This window comes from Arachis stenosperma, chromosome 7, assembly GCF_014773155.1.
Source record: "Arachis stenosperma cultivar V10309 chromosome 7, arast.V10309.gnm1.PFL2, whole genome shotgun sequence".
Classification (NCBI taxonomy): Eukaryota; Viridiplantae; Streptophyta; class Magnoliopsida; order Fabales; family Fabaceae; genus Arachis; species Arachis stenosperma.
The window spans coordinates 27,727,000-27,746,806 of record NC_080383.1 but is presented as its reverse complement, the minus strand read 5'-3'; the positions used below and the strand labels follow the sequence as shown (position 1 = coordinate 27,746,806).

The 19,807-nt window shown below is 38.6% G+C and overlaps 1 non-coding gene across 1 annotated transcript; it reads left to right on the top strand.

The window, feature by feature from the left end:
• Positions 1-4,909: 4,909 nt before the first annotated feature.
• Positions 4,910-5,017, top strand: LOC130942547 (small nucleolar RNA R71). Its single transcript, XR_009071115.1, has one exon. It is a non-coding gene; the product is annotated as a small nucleolar RNA R71 (small nucleolar RNA).
• The last annotated feature ends 14,790 nt before the right edge of the window (positions 5,018-19,807 follow it).

Sequence of the window (19,807 nt, the reverse complement as noted above, 5' to 3'; positions counted from 1 at the left end):
CCCACTTGGTGTGTGCTTGGGCTTGAGCAATGAAGAAATTTCGTGTAGAGACTCTCCTTGGAGTTAAACGCCAGCTTTAGTGCCAGTTTGGGCGTTTAACTCCCAATCAGGTGCCAGTTCCGGCGTTTAACGCTGGAATTCTTGGGGTGACTTTGGACGCCGGTTTGGGCCATCAAATCTTGGGCAAAGTATGGACTATTATATATTGGAAAGCCCAGGATGTCTACTTTCCAACGCCGTTGAGAGCGCGCCAATTGGGCTTCTGTAGCTCCAGAAAATCCACTTCGAGTGCAGGGAGGTCAGAATCCAACAGCATCTGCAGTCCTTTTGAGTCTCTGGATCAGATTTTTGCTCAGGTCCCTCAATTTCAGCCAGAAAATACCTGAAATCACAGAAAACACACAAACTCATAGTAAAGTCCAGAAAAGTGAATTTTAATTAAAAACTAATAAAAATATAATAAAAACTAACTAAATCATACTAAAAACATACCAAAAACAATGCCAAAAAGTATACAAATTATCCGCTCACACACAAACTTAAATTGTTGCTTGTCCCCAAGCAACTGAAAATCAAATAGGATAAAAAGAAGAGAATATGCAATGAATTCCAAAAACATCTATGAAGATCAGTATTAATTAGATGAGCGGGGCTGTTAGCTTTTTGTCTCTGAATAGTTTTGGCATCTCACTCTATCCCTTGTAATTCAGAATGATTGGCTTCTTTAGGAACTCAGAATCCAGATAGTGCTATTGATTCTCCTAGTTAAGTATGATGATTCTTGAACACAGCTACTTATTGAGTCTTGGCCGTGGCCCAAAGCACTCTGTCTTCCAGTATTACCACCGGATACATACATGCCACAGACACATAATTGGGTGAACCTTTTCAGATTGTGACTCAGCTTTGCTAAAGTCCCCAATTAGAGGTGTCCAGGGTTCTTAAGCACACTCTTATTGCCTTGGATCACAACTTTATTCCTTTCTCTTTTTTTTTTCTTTTTTTCGGTTTTTTTTTTCTTCTCTTTTCTCTTTTTTTTTCTTTTTTTTTTTCACTGCTTTTTCTTGCTTCAAGAATCATTTTTAATGATTTTTCAGATCCTCAGTAACATGTCTCCTTTTTCATCATTCTTTCAAGAGCCAACATTCATGAACCACAAATTCAAAAGACATATGCACTGTTCAAGCATACATTCAGAGAACAAAAGTGTTGCCACCACATCAAATTAATTAAACTATTATAAAATTCAGAATTCATGCAATTCTTTCCTTTTCAATTAAGCACGTTTTTATTAAGAGAGGTGATGGATTCATAGGACATTCATAACTTTAAGGCATAGACATTAAGACACTAATGATCACAAGACACAAACATGGATAACATAAAGCATAAAAATCGAAAAACAGAAGAATAAAGAACAAGGAAATCAAGGAACGGGTCCACCTTAGTGATGGCGGCTCTTTCTTGCTCTTGAAGATCCTATGGAGTGCTTGAGCTCCTCAATGTCTCTCCCTTGTCTTTGTTGCTCCTCCCTCATGATTCTTTGGTCTTCTCTAATTTCATGAAGGATGATGGAGTGTTCTTGATGCTCCACCCTTAGTTGTCCCATGTTGGAACTCAATTCTCCTAGGGAGGTGTTTACTTGCTCCCAATAGTTTTGTGGAGGGAAGTGCATCCCTTGAGGCATCTCAGGGATTTCTTGATGAGAGGGATCTCTTGTGTACTCCATCCTTTTCTTGGTGATGGGCTTGTCCTCATCAATGGGGGTATCTCCTTCTATGTCAACTCCAACTGAATAACAGAGGTGACAGATGAGATGAGGAAAGGCTAGCCTTGCCAAAGTGGAGGTCTTGTCCGCCACCTTGTAGAGTTCTTGAGCTATAACCTCATGAACTTCCACTTCTTCTCCAATCATAATGCTATGGATCATGATGGCCCGGTCTATGGTAACTTCGGACCGGTTGCTAGTGGGAATGATTGAGCGTTGTATGAACTCTAACCATCCTCTAGCCACGGGCTTGAGGTCATGCCTTCTCAATTGAACCGGCTTTCCTATTGAATCTTGCTTCCATTGTGCGCCCTCTTCACATATGATTGTGAGGACTTGGTCCAACCTTTGATCAAAGTTGACCCTTCTAGTGTAAGGATGCTCATCTCCTTGCATCATAGGCAAGTTGAACGCCACCCTCACACTCTCCGGACTAAAATCCAAGTATTTCCCCCGAACCATAGTGAGATAATTCTTTGGATTCGGGTTCACACTTTGGTCATGGTTCTTGGTGATCCATGCATTGGCATAGAACTCTTGAACCATCAAGATTCCTTGTTGAATGGGGTTGGTAAGCATTTCCCAACCTCTTCTTCGGATCTCATGGCGGATCTCCGGGTATTCACCCTTTTTGAGTGAAAAGGGGACCTCGGAGATTACCTTCTTCAAGGCCACAACTTCATAGAAAGAAGAAATGAGGAAGAGGGAGATGTAGTGTGTTCGGCCAAGAAGGGTAAGAAAGGGTGTTTAGGTTGTGTGAAAATGAAGAGAGAAGAAGGGTTATTATAGGAGAGGGGGTAAAGGTTCGGCCATTAGGGTGGGTTTTGGAGGGAAAATGGTTTGAATTTGAAGGGTGAGGTTGGTGGGGATTTATGAAGGATGGATGTGAGTGGTGAAGAGAAAGATGGATTTGATAGGTGAAGGGTTTTTGGGGAAGAGGTATTGAGGTGATTGGTGAATGGGAAGAAGAGAGAGAGTGATGGTGGGGTCCTGTGGGGTCCACAGATCCTGTGGTGTCAAGGAAAAGTCATCCCTGCACCAAATGTTGCTCAAAATCACGTTTTGAGCTGTTTCTGGCGTTAAACGCCGGGCTGGTGCCCATTCCTGGCGTTTAACGCCAGGTTGTTGCCCTTTTCTGGCGTTTAACGCCAGTCTGGTGCCCCTTTCTGGCGTTAAACGCCCAGAATGGTGCCAGACTGGGCGTTAAACGCCCAACAGCTAGCATTACTGGCGTTTGAACGCCAGCTTCTTCTCCTCCAGGGTGTGCTATTTTTCTTCCTGTTTTTCATTCTGTTTTTGCTTTTTTCATTGTTTTTGTGACTTCTTATGATCATCAACCTACAAAAAACATAAAATAACAAAGAAAAATATATAAAATATAATCATTGGGTTGCCTCCCAACAAGCGCTTCTTTAATGTCATTAGCTTGACAGAGGACTCTCATGGAGCCTCAGGAATGCTCAGAACCGTGTGGGAACCTCCCAACACCAAACTTAGAGTTTGAATGTGGGTGTTCAACACCAAACTTAGAGTTTGGCTGTGGCCTCCCAACACCAAACTTAGAGTTTGACTGTGGGGGCCCTGCTTGGCTCTGTTTTGAGAGAAGCTCTTCATGCTTCCTCTCCATGATGATAGAGGGATGTCCTTGGGCCTTAAATACCAAGGATTGTTCATTCACTTGAATGATCAACTCTCCTCTATCAACATCAATCACAGCCTTTGCTGTGGCTAGGAAAGGTCTGCCAAGGATGATGGATTCATCCATGCACTTCCCAGTCTCTAGGACTATGAAGTCAGTAGGGATGTAATGGTCTTCAATCTTCACCAAAACATTCTCTACAAGTCCATGAGCTTGTTTTCTTGAATTGTCTGCCATCTCTAATGAGATTCTTGCAGCTTGCACCTCAAAGATCCCTAATTTCTCCATTACAGAGAGGGGCATGAGGTTTACACTTGACCCTAAGTCACACAAGGCCTTCTTGAAGGTCATGGTGCCTATGGTACAAGGTATAGAAAACTTCCCCGGATCCTGCCTCTTTTGAGGTAGTTTCTGCCTAGACAAGTCATCCAGTTCTTTGGTGAGCAAGGGAGGTTCATCCTCCCAAGTCTCATTTCCAAATAACTTGTCATTTAGTTTCATGATTGCTCCAAGGTATTTAGCAACTTGCTCTTCAGTGACATACTCATCCTCTTCAGAGGAAGAATACTCATCAGAGCTCATGAAAGGCAGAAGTAAGTCCAATGGAATCTCTATGGTCTCATTTTGAGCCTCAGATTCCCATTGTTCCTCATTGAGGAACTCAGAGGAGATTGGTACACGCCCACTGAGGTCTTCCTCAGTGGCGTCCTCCTCCTCTCTTGCCTCTCCATGTTCGGCCATATTTATGGCTTTGCACTCTCCTTTTGGATTTTCTTCTGTATTACTTGGGAGAGTATTAGGGGGGGTTCAGTAATTTTCTTGCTCAGCTGACCCACTTGTCCTTCCAAATTTCTGATGGAGGACTTTGTTTCATTCATGAAACTTTGAGTGGTCTTTATTAGATCAGAGACCATTGTTGCTAAGTCAGAGGTATTCTGCTTAGAACTCTCTGTCTGTTGCTGAGAAGATGATGGAAAAGGCTTGTTGTTGCCAGGCCTGTTTCTTCCACCATTATTATTGTTATTGAAACCTTGTTGAGGTTTCTCTTGATTCTTCCATGAGAAATTGGGGTGATTTCTCCATGAAGAATTGTAGGTGTTTCCATAGGGTTCTCCTAGGTAATTCACCTCTTCCATTGAAGGGTTCTCAGGATCATAAGCTTCTTCCTCAGATGAAGCTTCCTTAGTACTGTTTGGTGCATTTTGCATTCCAGACAGACTTTGAGAAATCAAGTTGACTTGTTGAGTCAATATTTTATTCTGAGCCAAAATGGCATTCAGAGTGTCAATCTCAAGAACTCCTTTCTTCTGACTAGTCCCATTGTTCACAGGATTTCTTTCAGAAGTGTACATGAATTGGTTATTTGCAACCATTTCAATCAGCTCTTGAGCCTCTGTAGGCGTCTTCTTCAGATGAAGAGATCCTCCAGCAGAGCTATCCAAAGACATCTTGGATAGTTCAGAGAGACCATCATAGAAAATACCTATGATGCTCCATTCAGAAAGCATGTCTGAGGGACATCTTCTGATTAATTGTTTGTATCTTTCCCAAGCTTCATAGAGGGATTCTCCATCCTTCTGTCTGAAGGTTTGGACTTCCACTCTAAGCTTACTCCATCTTTGTGGTGGAAAGAACTTTGCCAAGAAGGCATTGACTAGCTTTTTTCAAGAGTCCAGGCTTTCTTTAGGTTGAGAATCCAACTATATTCTAGCTCTGTCTCTTACTGCAAAAGGGAATAGCATCAGCCTGTAGACCTCAGGGTTAACCCCATTAGTCTTGACTGTGTCACAGATTTGCAAGAATTCAGCTAAGAACTGATGAGGATCTTCCATTGGAAGTCCATGGAACTTGCAATTCTGTTGCATTAGAGAAACTAATTGAGGCTTAAGCTCAAAGTTGTTTGCTCCAATGGCAGGGATAGAGATGCTTCTCCCATAGAAATCAGGAGTAGGTGCAGTAAAGTCACCCAGCACCTTCCTTGCATTGTTGGCATTGTTGTTGTTTTCGGCTGCCATGTGTTCTTCTTCTTTGAAGAATTCGGTCAGGTCCTCTAAAGAGAGTTGTGCCTTGGCTTCTCTTAGTTTTCGCTTCAGGGTCCTCTCAGGTTCAGGGTCAGCTTCAACAAGAATGCCTTTGTCTCTGCTCCTGCTCATATGAAAGAGGGGAGAAAAAGAAAATGTGGAATCCTCTATGTCACAGTATAGAGATTCCTTGAAGTGTCAGAGGAAAAGAGAAATAGTAAGAAGAAGGAGAAGAAGAATTCGAACTTTAATTAGATAAGGTTCAAATTGTGCATTAAGAAGGAGTGGTACTCCATAAATAGAAGGATGTGGGAAGGAGGGAAGAGGATTTTCGAAAATTCAATCAAAAGATTTTGAAAACATTTTGAAAATTTGATTGATAATTTTCGAAAACTCAAAGTGAAAAAGAAATCAAGTGATTTTTGAAAAAGATTTTGAAATTAGAAATTAAAAAGATTTGATTGAAAACTATAAAAAAAAAATTATGTGATTGAAAAGAATTGATTGAAAAGTTATGGTTTTTAAAAAGATGTGATTGAGAAGATATGATTTGAAAACAATTTTAAAAGATATGATTTGAAAACAATTTTAAAAGATTTGATTTTGAAAACTAGTGACTTGCCTAACAAGAAAAGATATGATTCAAACATAAAACCTTCCTTCACAGAAAAGGCAAAAAATGTTCAATCAAATCATTAATTGTTAGTAAGTATCTTTGAAAAGGAAAGAAATTGATTTTGAAAACATTTGATTGAGAAGATATGATTTGAAAAAGATTTGGTTTTGAAAAACTTTGAAAACTTGAAAAAAAATGATTTTGAAAACAAAATCTTCCCCCTAGCACCATCCTGGCGTTAAACGCCCAGAATGGTATCCATTCTGGCGTTTAACGCCCAAAATGCACCCTTTTTGGGCGTTAAACGCCCAACCAGGTGCCCTGGCTGGCGTTTAAACGCCAGTCTGCCTTCTTCACTGGGCATTTTTGAATGCTCAGCTTTTTCTGTATAATTCCTCTGCAGTATGTTCTGAATCTTCAATTCTTTGTATCATTGACTTGAAAAGACACAAATAAAAAAATATTTTTGGATTTTTAATGATCAAAATGCAACAAGAATCAAATAACAATGCATGCAAGACACCAAACTTAGCAGTTTGTGTACTACTGACACTATATGAGACACATAAACACTCAAGTCAATAGAATTTAAAGATCAAAACAAGAAATATATGCATGAATTCGAAAAATGTAACAAAAACATGCATTTGACACCAAACTTAAGATGAGACTCTAGACTAAAGCAAGAAATATTTTTGGATTTTATGATTTTGCAAATTTTTTTTTTGTATTTTTCGAAAATTAAGTGGGAAAAGGTATCAAAATTCTTAATGAGAATTCCAGGAATCAGTGCAATGCTAGTCTAAGACTCCGGTCCAGGAATTAGACATGGCTTCACAGCCAGCCAAGCTTTCAAGGAAAGCTTCGGTCCAAAACACTAGACATGACCAAAGGTCAGCCAAGCCTTAGCAGATCACTGCTCCAAAAGCAAAATTGATGAAAATCAACAAGCTCTTGTGGTGATAAGTTGAAACCTCGGTCCAATCAGATTAGACATGGCTTCTCAGCCAGCCAGATTTCAACAAATCATCATGAAACTCTAGAATTCATCTTCAAGAATTTCGAAAAAAATAAATACCTAATCTAAGCAACAAGATGAACCGTCAGTTGTCCAGCCTAAACAATCCCGGGCAATAACGCCAAAAACTTGGTGTTGTTGCCGGATCTTGGCACTGATGTTACCAAAAGCTTGCTCAAAACTTGAACAATCCCCGGCAACGGCGCCAAAAACTTGGTGCGCGAAATTGTGAACAATACTTTTTCACAACTCTCATAATCCCCGGTAATGGCTCCAAAAACTTGGTGGCTCAATACCATGGCATTACACAACTTCGCACAACTAACCAGCAAGTGCACTGGGTCGTCCAAGTAATAAACCTTACGTGAGTAAGGGTCGATCCCACGGAGATTGTTAGCATTGAAGCAAGCTATGGTCATCTTGTAAATCTTAGTCAGGCAAACTCAAATGTATATGATGATGATGAACGAAAATAACATAAAGATAAGGATAGTGATACTTATGTATATCATTGGTGTAAGAGCTTCAGACAAGTGTATGAAGATGCCTTCCCTTCCGTCTCTCTGCTTTCCTACTGCCTTCATCCAATCCTTCTCACTCCTTTCCATGGCAAGCTCGTGTAGGGTCTCACTGTTGTCAGCAGCTACCTCCCATCCGCGCAGTGAAAGCTAATGCACGTACTCTGTCACAGTACTGCCAATCACCGGTTTGGTTCCCTTCCCTACCGGAATAGAATCCCTCTTTTGCGTCTGTCACTAACGCCCAGTAGGTTACAGGTTTGAAGCACGTCATAGTCATTCAGTCATTGAATCCTACTCAGAATACCACAGACAAGGTTAGACCTTCCGGATTCTCTTGAATGCCGCCATCAGGTCCTGCCTATACCACGAAGACTCCGAAGAATCCAAGAGATATTCACTAAGCCTCAGATGCTTGTAGAACAAGAATGGTTGTCAGTCACCTTGTTCATGGGTGAGAATGGTGATGGGCGTCAATCATCACCTTCATCATGTTGAAGAACAAGTGATATCTTGGATAAAGAACAAGTGGAATTGAATGGAAGAACAATAGTAATTGCATTAATACTCGAGGTACAGCAGAGCTCCACACCTTAATCTATGGTGTGTAGAAACTCCACCGTTGAAAATACATAAGAACAAGGTCTAGGCATGGCCGAATGGCCAGCCTCCCAAATTGAGTTCAATCATAAAACATGATCAAAAGCTCTATCTAGAGATCTAAAAATGATCAAAAGATCCTAATACAATAGTAAAAGGTCCTACTTATAGAAAACTAGTACATAAATGGGTAAATGACATAAAAATCCACTTCCGGGCCCACTTGGTGTGTGCTTGGGCTTGAGCAATGAAGAAATTTCGTGTAGAGACTCTCCTTGGAGTTAAACGCCAGCTTTAGTGCCAGTTTGGGCGTTTAACTCCCAATCAGGTGCCAGTTCCGGCGTTTAACGCTGGAATTTCTTGGGGTGACTTTGGACGCCGGTTTGGGCCATCAAATCTTGGGCAAAGTATGGACTATTATATATTGCTGGAAAGCCCAGGATGTCTACTTTCCAACGCCGTTGAGAGCGCGCCAATTGGGCTTCTGTAGCTCCAGAAAATCCACTTCGAGTGCAGGGAGGTCAGAATCCAACAGCATCTGCAGTCCTTTTGAGTCTCTGGATCAGATTTTTGCTCAGGTCCCTCAATTTCAGCCAGAAAATACCTGAAATCACAGAAAAACACACAAACTCATAGTAAAGTCCAGAAAAGTGAATTTTAATTAAAAACTAATAAAAATATAATAAAAACTAACTAAATCATACTAAAAACATACCAAAAACAATGCCAAAAAGTATACAAATTATCCGCTCATCACAGCCCAAGGCTTAATTGACTCTACAAAATAGTTATGAATATGAAACTTGTACTCAATTAAAATAGGCTTATAAACCTTTAAAATTTCTTTGGTAGCAACTCAAAATGTTAGATAAATCGAAAGTTCTAGTGGTTGAAAAATGATACTGCAGAATTGGTTTTGTAGCAACTATCAAATTTCAAAAATTCAAATCTCCCAAACCACTTGGTCAAATTCCTTGAACTTTTTATGGAGTAATCTTATTTTCTCGAAGTTTACTAGAAAAATAATTTGGACCAAAAATTACATCTAGATTGCTCCTAGTTTTCACTGCAAGTTGCTGTCTAAAATTATGCAAAAATTCTGCAGCATAAATGCTTACTCTTCTAATCACTAACTTTGTTTTTCTCAAGTTTTTAGCCTTATGACTCAAATTCTAAGGTTATACAGGCATATATACTGGTCTCAACTCTTATCATAGCCCAAGAATTCTTAATTCAATATGTCAAAAATTCGTACAATAGGTACAATGTAACCATAATGTCACAACATAAATTTTCAACATCTCATCAACAATAACATATCTCAAGTTATTGTTCATCAGTAGGATTTTCAACAACCATCACAACATTCAATATGCAAAATCATCATCAACAAATACTAACAGCAAGTATAACTTCAAAATACACACAATCATTATCATCAATTACTATAACTAATTGCACACGACACTAATCTAATTTTTCCTAACTCTTACTTGGTTGTGTTAAAAACTGAGGTGCATTGCTCCCAAGCTCACCTTCTTGGCTACAACACCTAATGCATCATAATTCAATTTCGTTCATCATCATCATGGCCTTGAGGCCGAACCGATGATCACAAGGAGAAAGATGAAATACTCACCTTCTCTAGCTGGATGGTTCGGTGATTCAGAGAAATTAGAGGAAATGGCCTTGAGTTTCACAAGCTAAAAGGAAGAACAAAGGTTGGTTTGCATGGTGATGTTAGGAACTGAATTGAAGAAAGAAGAAGGAATCGAAGCTAGCTTATCTAGTGAGGAATTTCAGGACATCAAGGGTTGATGGAGAAAGATGAGAACTACATTCTTCAAGCTCCTATGGAAGTCGAAGGATAAAAGAAGATTGCATGCTAATCGTGCTCTCCCCTAGGGTTGCTTTTGGCCTTTGCTATTTCTTTCTTCTTTGAATAGATTATATATGTAAGCAATTGAGTAAGTGAAGTGAGGGATAGGTGTAAGTATGCATATGTTTCGTGGCTCATGTGTGAGGATAGAGCAACACATGTACTTAGCATTAATGACTAAGTACTTACTAGGCTAACTAACTATGTGGTGTAACCATGGTTTGAGTGTGCTGTCCGTGAGAATAAAGGGATGAAAAGAGTGGATTTTTGTTCTTAATCATAGTTGAATTATGATTGGTTTGAGTGAGCTAATCGTTCAGTTTACTTAAGGTTTTATGCAAGAAGGGTTAAAGCTTTAATTTGGCTTGACGCATAGCAAGGGTATTTTGGTTTAGGAATAAAAATTGAGATGATGTACTAATTGATTGATAATGCAACTAGGGTTGTTCCTCTACTAATTCATTATTTAATGAATTAACGAGATGTGGATAATTTGAGGAAAAAAATTAACCATAGCAGTAATTATCTAATTACCAAAACTCGTGATCGGAAAAACTAAAGTTTTAACGGCACGGGTTATATATCTAATCTATTATTTACACTATACATATCTAAACTTATGTGTATCGATGGATGTTGTCAAGAATAATAAGTCACAGATCTCGTGAGGTAGGGTGGTTACATTCTACCTCCTAAAAAGAAAATTTGTCCTCACAATTTTAATATATTAAGAATGATAACCTTAAGAGTAGTCTTATTTACTTAAATGTAGTGGTATTATCTATGATTCTGAATGCATGATATGAACAGTGCACATTTGAATTTGAATCAAAGGATGTTGATGCATAAGGAATAGGAATTTAGAGAACTATTATGAATTCTCTCAATTAAACAAGAGCTTAATCCTTGAAGCAAAAGAAACAGTAAAAAGAAAACAAAGAAAAGCAAGATTCAAGGTTCTAAGCATCAATGACTAGGAAGGTCAAGTATGATTAAAAGCTCAAAGAGTTGTTCTCCTAGCCATATGCTTGTGGTGCAAATGTGTCAAGTAACCTTTGAGACAGGACATTAAGAGTCGAGATCAAGTACATTTGACAGAGTATGCCAAATGCTTTGAGTACCACTGTCTGGGAGTTAATTAAAAAAAAAAAAATCAGAACTCAAAGAGAGTTCTCCAGTTAAATACTTGTGGTATTTTTGTGTCAAGTAAAGCTTTAGACAAATCATTTAAAGTCACGGCTAGGCTCAAGGTCCAAAACGCCAAAGAAAAGAGCTAAAAAGAAGAGTTGCTGTGCTCAAGGATTAATCCGAAGTAAAAAGGCTAGAGAATTCATAATATTATTCGGATTCTAGTTTCGAATGACAGTGACATTCCTTAGATTCAAGGGATAGTAGGTTGCAAAACTATTCAGAGTTTCAGTATTAAAAACCCCACTATGAGACAGATAGGAGCTTAATTGAGAACTCACCTCTCATGCAAATTCACATCCTAAATTTATATTAGTTTTGGTTGCTTGAGTACAAGTAACAATTCAAGTTTGGTATTGTGATGCGTGAGCATCTTTTTTATCTTTTCCTAATGAATTTGCAAATTAATTTGCTAAGTTTAATAAAGATTTAGGTATTTTTGAGTTACTATGAATGCTACTTTGAGTTGTGTGCAATTTAGTTTGTTTCAGGTAGCATTCGAACGGATTTGATAGAGTTCGTGTAGAAGGAAAGGAAGAAAGCAAATGATGCTGTTAACCCTAACCTCCTCACACTCCAACAGGCATAACTTGAGCTACAGAGGTCCAATTGATGCGGTTTTAGCGGCCTTGAAAAGTTAACTTTCAGAACTTTCTAACAATATATAATAATTTATAGTTTTCTTCAGGAATCACTGCCTTAGTGGAGCCAAACTTGGGATTTTCCAAGTTTGGCGCCATGATCACTATAATCTCCAAGAGTTGCACTGCCTTGATCCCAAGTTTGGCGCCAAAATAAAGAAAAGGCAAGAAACACACGCAGGTGGAGTTGCGCCAAACTTGGCTAGTTTGGCGCCAGTTTTAGGAAATTTGGTGGTCCCCACACCTATGCACGAGCTAGCAACGAGATCCCTTATTTATTTTGATTAAAATTTTATTTTATTTACAAATAGAAAAAGATATAATTTTGTTTTAAAAAATATATTTTATATTTATTAGGTTAGATATAAAAGGGAAAAGATTCAGCCCTTCGGTGTTTTTTCTATTTTTACGCATCAAATTCTGCATTTCACTGTTTTTAGAACCCTAGTTTTCTCTCCAAGCCATGAGCAACTACACCTCCACCGTTAAGGTTAAGAGCTCTGTTTATTGTATGGAATAATACTATTACTTTTCTATTTTAATTCATGTATTGATTTCAATTTCAAGAATTTGTTTTTGTTCTTCATCTTAATGATTTGGGTAGATCAGAAGAATAACCCTTATTCTAATTGTGTTGTTGTTAAATCTTGAAAAAGTAATTTACTTGAACAACAGTTTGAAAATAATTTTTCCTAAATCATTAATTATCTGGACTTAACGGGATACGTGACATATAATTTTCTTATATTTGGGCAATTAAGGTTTATGTGGTATATAAACTAGAATTGGACTTAAACCTCTAATTGAACTTAAGTGACCAAGAAATTGGCGGTTAACTAAGTTAGAGGAGACTAAATTACTAAGAAATTAGGGTTTAGTCACATATAGTTTGCCATAAATTGAATCTTGTATGATTAAAATAGTTGGTAAGAAAAGTTAATCTAGAAGATAAATTGCTCCGAAGCCTTAACTATTTTCTCTTATATTCTTCATATCAATTTTATTATTTGCCTTTAATTCTCTAAATTTACTGTTTAATGCAATTGAAACCTCAAAACACCAATTTCTGTTTGTCTGACTAAGCAAATCACTCAATCATTGTTGCTTGATCCATCAATCCTCATGGGATCGACTTTTACTCACCTGAGGTATTACTTAGTACGACCCGGTGTACTTTCCGGTTAGTTTGAGGAGTTTAAATTCCGCACCACTTTTTAGGCCAAATAGAGGCATCGAACAGGGTGACCCCCTATCTCCATATCTCTTTCTTTTTTTGTGCAGAAGGGATTTCCTTCTTGTTACACAAGGCAGAGCAAAACAGATTAATTCAAGGTGTTCATGTTAATCGAAAATACCAAACAGTTGACAATCTTTTGTTTACTGATGATTCAATCCTTTTTTGCAAGGGCTCACCTAACACAAGCTAAAGCATTTTGAAATTGCTAGAGATCTATGAGGACTTTAGTGGGCAAAAAGTCAATTTGAACAAGTCGGTCATTTTCTTTACTCATAATACATCTCAGGACACAAGACTAGCTGTTGCGCAGACACTAAATATTGAACATATCGGAGTCCAGGACAAATACTTGGGGCTGTCCACCATAGTTCAAAAATCAAAGAACGCAACTTTTGGAGCTATCAAGGATAAAGTCCACAAGAGGATTTTGGGTTGGAAAAGAAGCTTATTGTCTTCAGGTGGCAGACACACGCTATTAAGAGCAGTGGGAGAAGCGATTCCTATTTACACACTTTCTTGTTTCAAGCTCCCAGATATGCTGTTGACTAAGATTCATAGCATGCCCTCACAATTCTGGTGGGGGCAAAAAAGGCGCAGAGCGAAGAATGGTATGGGTTAAATAGGACACAACGACGAGACGAAGAAAGACAGAGGACTGGGGATCAAAGACCTAAGGGCACAAAATTTGGCTCTATTGGGCAAGCAATGTTGGCGTTTAATGAAATACCCTAATTTTACACTATCAAGAATGTTTAAAGCTAAATATTTTAGATACACAGATTTCTTACATGCAGAGTTAGGAAGCATACCATCGTGGGGCTGAAGAAGTGTTCTTGAAGGGCGCAAGGTGATTGAGAAAGGCTTATTATGGAAAATAGGGTCTGGTGCTAATATCTGCATCTTCCAAGATTCTTGACTCCCACCACTATTGCCCTTTAATGTCCCTCAAGCTGCAACCACAATCCCACTGAATCTGCAAGTATATTATGTTAGTGCGCTACTAAATCATGATAGAAGCTATAACAGAAACCTGGTTGAGTCAATTTTTTCAGATGATATATACAATAAAATTTTTTCAATCAAACCAATTGAAGAGGAGAATGAAGTTAATTGGTGCTAGACAAAATCCGGTATACATGCAGTTGGGTCAAGATACAAGATTGCTTATGTGTTCTTTCGTTCCCCTACTTTACTGAGACCTCGAAACACACAAAATAACAGAAATAGAATAGCATTTGGGAATTAAAATTACCTCATAAGTTTAAGGTTTTTTTGTAGAAGAGTTTTCATGAAAAGCTTTTGGTGTTACAACAAATCCACAACTGGTTTGCATTCACCCCACCACTTGCCGAAGATACATGTTGAAAGATTAATCAATTTCTCATGCCTTGTTCCAATGCCTTCTATCTTCAATAATCTGGAGACTAAGCTCAATAACTCCTAACCTATGGCAAAGAGAAGACGAGACCTTTCTCAATTGGTGGCAATGAGCCTTATCTTGGGCAGCAGCTCAAATCGACAATAGATAAAAGACCCTCCTCATCGCGGCTCTGTGCTGGAGCGCTTAGAAGGCAAGAAATCGGTGTGTCTTTGAGAAGCTACTAGGCCCAGCACTAGAAATAGTGCAAGAAGCTAATAATTTAGTGCGTGAACTCAATAGCCACACCTGATGGTTGCTATTAATTCCCTTTTACTCTTACTTAAGCTAGTTGTCTTCCAATCACGTTTGGTGATAATTGGGAATACCCATTTTCTTTTGTACTTCTTTATGAAAACACCTTTATTTTATAATAATAATATAACATGTATCTTTGAAAAAAAACTAATTCTAACCATATATTCATTTGCCTAACATATACTGCATACTACCTCCATAAAAGTACCCTAATCATGGGAACACATCTATGCTTTAACATAACCGTAAAACAAAAAACAACACCAACCTCAAAGTCGGCTACCCTTGCAATGTGTGAAGTCGCATTCGGTCTGTTAATGTCTCCATCGTGATTATCAGCACGCGTTATATTGTTCAAGTAATTCATAAATATAATTAGAAAAGAGTATAAGTGGGAGAAAATGCTAAAAAAGGGAAGTCAAAGGGTCTGATTGAAGGTTGTAGACGAGATACATATATATAGGCATTCACTTCTCTTATTTTGTTTACGCTTCCGCTTCTCTTATCTCGTTTACACTGTATTTACACTATAAACAAGATAAGAGCATTGCATAACACGTGTATAAACATGATACGACCATGTCGTCCCGTGCTTTATCTCGTTTATAGTGTAAATGAGATACGTGTTATCTTATTTCATTTACACTGTAAACGAGATAAAAGATGTGATGCTTTTCGGTAAAAACATTTCAAAATGTATATTTCGATAATTAAAACATTTATTTTATTTATTAAAAAAATCTTAGAAGTTAGAGAATTGAAAAAAATGAGGAAATGATGAAAGGAGATGGTTATAATGCATATTCATGAAGAAGGCGCTACGCATATCCTTCATGGAAGCTGCTAGCCATCTAACCGTATGCTAGTTGGTGAAAAATTAAGATAAGCTAGCAACCCTGTTCAAAAGGGTGTCATTGGAGGTAAATAATAGTAAAATAGTAGAATTTTGGTAGTTAGCTATATCAACAATGGCAGTTAATTGCAAAATAAAAAAGGATTTAACGCTATCAAGAATCTTATAGAAATTGCATATATTCCAAAAGATTCAAAAATACCTGTAACCCAGCAACCACTCATAAACCCATACACTTTTTACCACAGACAGAAACATTCAGCCATAACCAATGTTCGTTATCTCATAACTAGAAATCTTGCACTCATGTCAAAGAAATGATCCAAACCTCCCATTTACAATAATGTGGCTTTCAAGCCACAGTTGCTGAAGAGTATGTCACAATTGAGATCCCACAAAAACTTATTCGTGATTACCTGGAACAAGGGTACACTCATTTGTATCTAGGGGCAATAAGGCTAATTCTGACCTTACATGGCGGGAAAGGCTTACCTGTAACACCAAAAATTGCACTTCTAGATATCACATTCAAGGAATACCAACACGCTCTTATCGAAGCACTTGTCACCACCTTGACAAATTAAAGTGTGATCCTCATGATCTCTCCAAATTTTACCATAAGACTCTCTGATCCAAAACTTGCTCAAAGAATTAAGATACAGGTCCAACTGATTGGAGTAACACACGATGCTAGTGCTGAGCCGGCTACACTCCAACATCAAGTCCTTTATAAAGTTCAAGATCATGCTTTAGATCTGAACCTCCCAAATTCCACAGAAGATGCTCTCTTAATGTTCACAGATAAGAATCATGGGCCATCCATAGTTAACATTCCAATAATGATTACTACGGAGGAACTTTCCTCTATAGTACATGGATTACTAATTATGAAAGAGCTTTCCCACAACACGTTCCTGATGTGCATACAAAGATGCCTCATGTTATCAGCCGAGCACCAGATGAAACCGTTAGAACGGTCTTCCAAAAGCCAGGAACAGAAGGACAATCATCCTTTTTCAGGTTATCATTAAGGAGAATTTGTACTATTTCTCCTCTTACCGTCTAACATACAAGTGACCAGGATGATCCCCCGATCCATTACTTCCAAGAAGAAAAACCTGTTTATGTCTCACACATTAATAGGCATTTTATATGGGATGTTGATCCAGTATGTGTGATTCTAATTGTGATTGTGACTGTGACTTATCGGTTGACTCTGAAGAAGAAGACAGTTTAAGGAAGCAGTCTAGAAAATAGAAAAAGAAGCAGAGCTGTACTACTCCACTAAGGCTTTATTTGCCAGATGAATTTGATGAAACACCAATATTCAATCCAAAGAAGCAATCCCAAAAAAATCTTCAAAGATCATCTTTTGAGCAGTTCTATTGCTCTACTGTGTGTGGCTACTATCCGACCTTATGACCAAGAGTTTCCTCCTCTTTTGGTTACCACTGATGACCAGCGAATCATTCGAAGACCATATGTGACCCCTAAGGGAGTAACTTCACAAGGATACCAATCAACCACAACATAAGATGAGGTCCTAAACTGGCAACTGATAATGCTGTCAGTCAAAATAAAGTCTTGCTGAGAATTGAGCATACCTTAGAAACACTTGTTGAAAAAACTGACAAACTGTCTACACAAGTGTATTCTGTGCAAGCCCAAGTTAATGAATTGAAAGAACACCTAACTAGGCAAGCTGAACAACTTGATCAAGACCTCAGGACATATTTTCAAACTCAGTATTTTGGCCCTAAATTTTATATAAAAAAAACAAGAGTTGACACGCATAAAGGCACAGCTCAAACAAATTGAGGAAGATAGGGCGAGGCGAACCAGACCCCAAGCTTTGGCTATAGACCCATTATCAATGTATCCACCACCATATCCCACATAATCTCCCATCTTTACTCCTCCTGATATGCCTGATTATGATAGTATCTTTAAGACAAACTATCATCTTGCTCAAAGATTTCACGAAAAAGGAACAACACATTATTAAACCCATAGGCCTTCAACCGAAAGGATCTCATGAAGTAAGGCCAAGACCACCATAGTCAATGGGAAATTTCTTTAGAGGGAAAGTTTCTAGAGAAAAAACCGGCATGACCCTTGCTAAAGAGAAGAAAATTAAAGGATCGCCAACTCCTAGAAGAACCATAGGAATGGTGAGTGCAATAATGAATGATACATTCACTGAGGACACATCTGATCCATCAGATCTTTAAATAGATGAATAATCTGAAGAAGGCCGCATGACAGACCTGTTTGCTATTGCAATGGTCAACTCCGTTCCTGAAGAAGAAGACAGATGAGAGGTCTTTGAGGTAGAAGAGGAAGAAAACAATCCACCGCTACAACCTCAACAATCGGACCTAACCTAGATGAAAGCGGGCAATCATTATTTCACTGATGAGCGGATAATTTATACGCTTTTTGGCATTGTTTTTATATAGTTTTTAGTAAGTTTGAGCTACTTTTAGGGATGTTTTCCTTAGTTTTTATGTTAAATTCACATTTCTGGACTTTACTATGAGTTTGTGTGTTTTTCTGTGATTTCAGGTAAAATCTGACTGAAATTGAGGGATTTGAGCAAAACTCTGAAAAAGGCTGACAAAAGGACTGCTGATGCTGTTGGATTCCGACCTCCCTGCACTCGAAATGGATTTTCTGGGGCTACAGAACTCCAATTGGCGCGCTCTCAACGGCGTTGGAAAGTAGACATCCAGGGCTTTCCAGCAATATATAATAGTCCATGCTTTATTCGAAGAATGACGACGTAACTTGGCGTTAAACGCCAAGTTCATGCTACTGTCTGGAGTTAAACGCCAGAAAAACGTCATGATCCGGAGTTGAACGCCCAAAACACGTCATAACTCAAAGTTCAACGCCAAGAAATGCCTTAGCTCGTGGATTGATCAAGCTCAGCCCAAGCACACACCAAATGGGCCCCGGAAGTGGATTTATGCATCAATTACTTACTCATGTAAACCCTAGTAGCTAGTCTAGTATATATAGGACATTTATCTATTGTATTAGACATCTTTTGACCACTTTAAACTCTTTATTCATTCGGTCACTTGATCATGGAGAGGGCTGGCCATTCGGCCATGCCTGAACCTCTTTTGTTTATGTATTTTCAACGGTGGAGTTTCTGCACACCATAGATTAAGGGTGTGGAGCTCTGCTGTACCTCAAGTATCAATGCAATTCTATTTTCTTTTATTCAATTCCTCTTTTATTCTTATTCCAAGATATTCATTCGTACCCAAGAACATGATGAATGTGATGAGTTAGATAATCCTCATTATTATTCTCACTTATGAACGCGCGTGATTGACAACCACTTCCGTTCTACATGCAACAAAGCTTGAATGTGTATCTCTTAGATTCCCCAACAGAATCTTCATGGTATAAGCTAGATGGATGGCGGCATTTATGAGGATCCGGAAAGTCCAACCTTGTCTGTGGTGTTCCGAGTAGGATCCTGGGAATCCGGAAAGTCTCACCTTGTCTGTGGTATTCCGAGTAGGATTCCGGTAATGAATGACTGTGACGTGCTTCAAACTTGTAACCTGCTGGGCGTTAGTGACAAACGCAAAAGAATCAATGGATTCTATTCCAGTAGGAGCGGGAACCAACCGGTGATTGGCCGTACTGTGACAGAGTGCGTGAGCATTAGCTTTCACTGCGAGGATGGGATGTAGCCATCAACCATGGGTGATGCCTCCAGACTGGTTAGCTGTGCGAGTGACAGCCGCATAGGATATTTCCCCGAGAGGAAGAAACTAGCCACAGCTGATGGTGAACCCCTATACAGAGCTTGCCATGGAAAGGAGTAAGAAGGATTGAGTAGAAGCAGTAGGAGAGCAGGCGTCCGTGAGCTCTACAGCATCTCCATTCCGCTTATCTGAAATTCCTACCAATGAATCTGCATAAGTATTCTATCCCTTTTATTCTGTATTTTCTTTTTATTTTATAATTTATTCCAATAATCAAAATTCCCCTTTAATCTCCCTAACTGAGATCTACAAGGTAACCATAGCTTGCTTCATACCAACAATCTCTGTGGATTCGACCCTTACTCACGTAAGGTTATTACTTGGACGACCCAGTACACTTGCTGGTTAGTTGAACGGAGTTGTGAATTC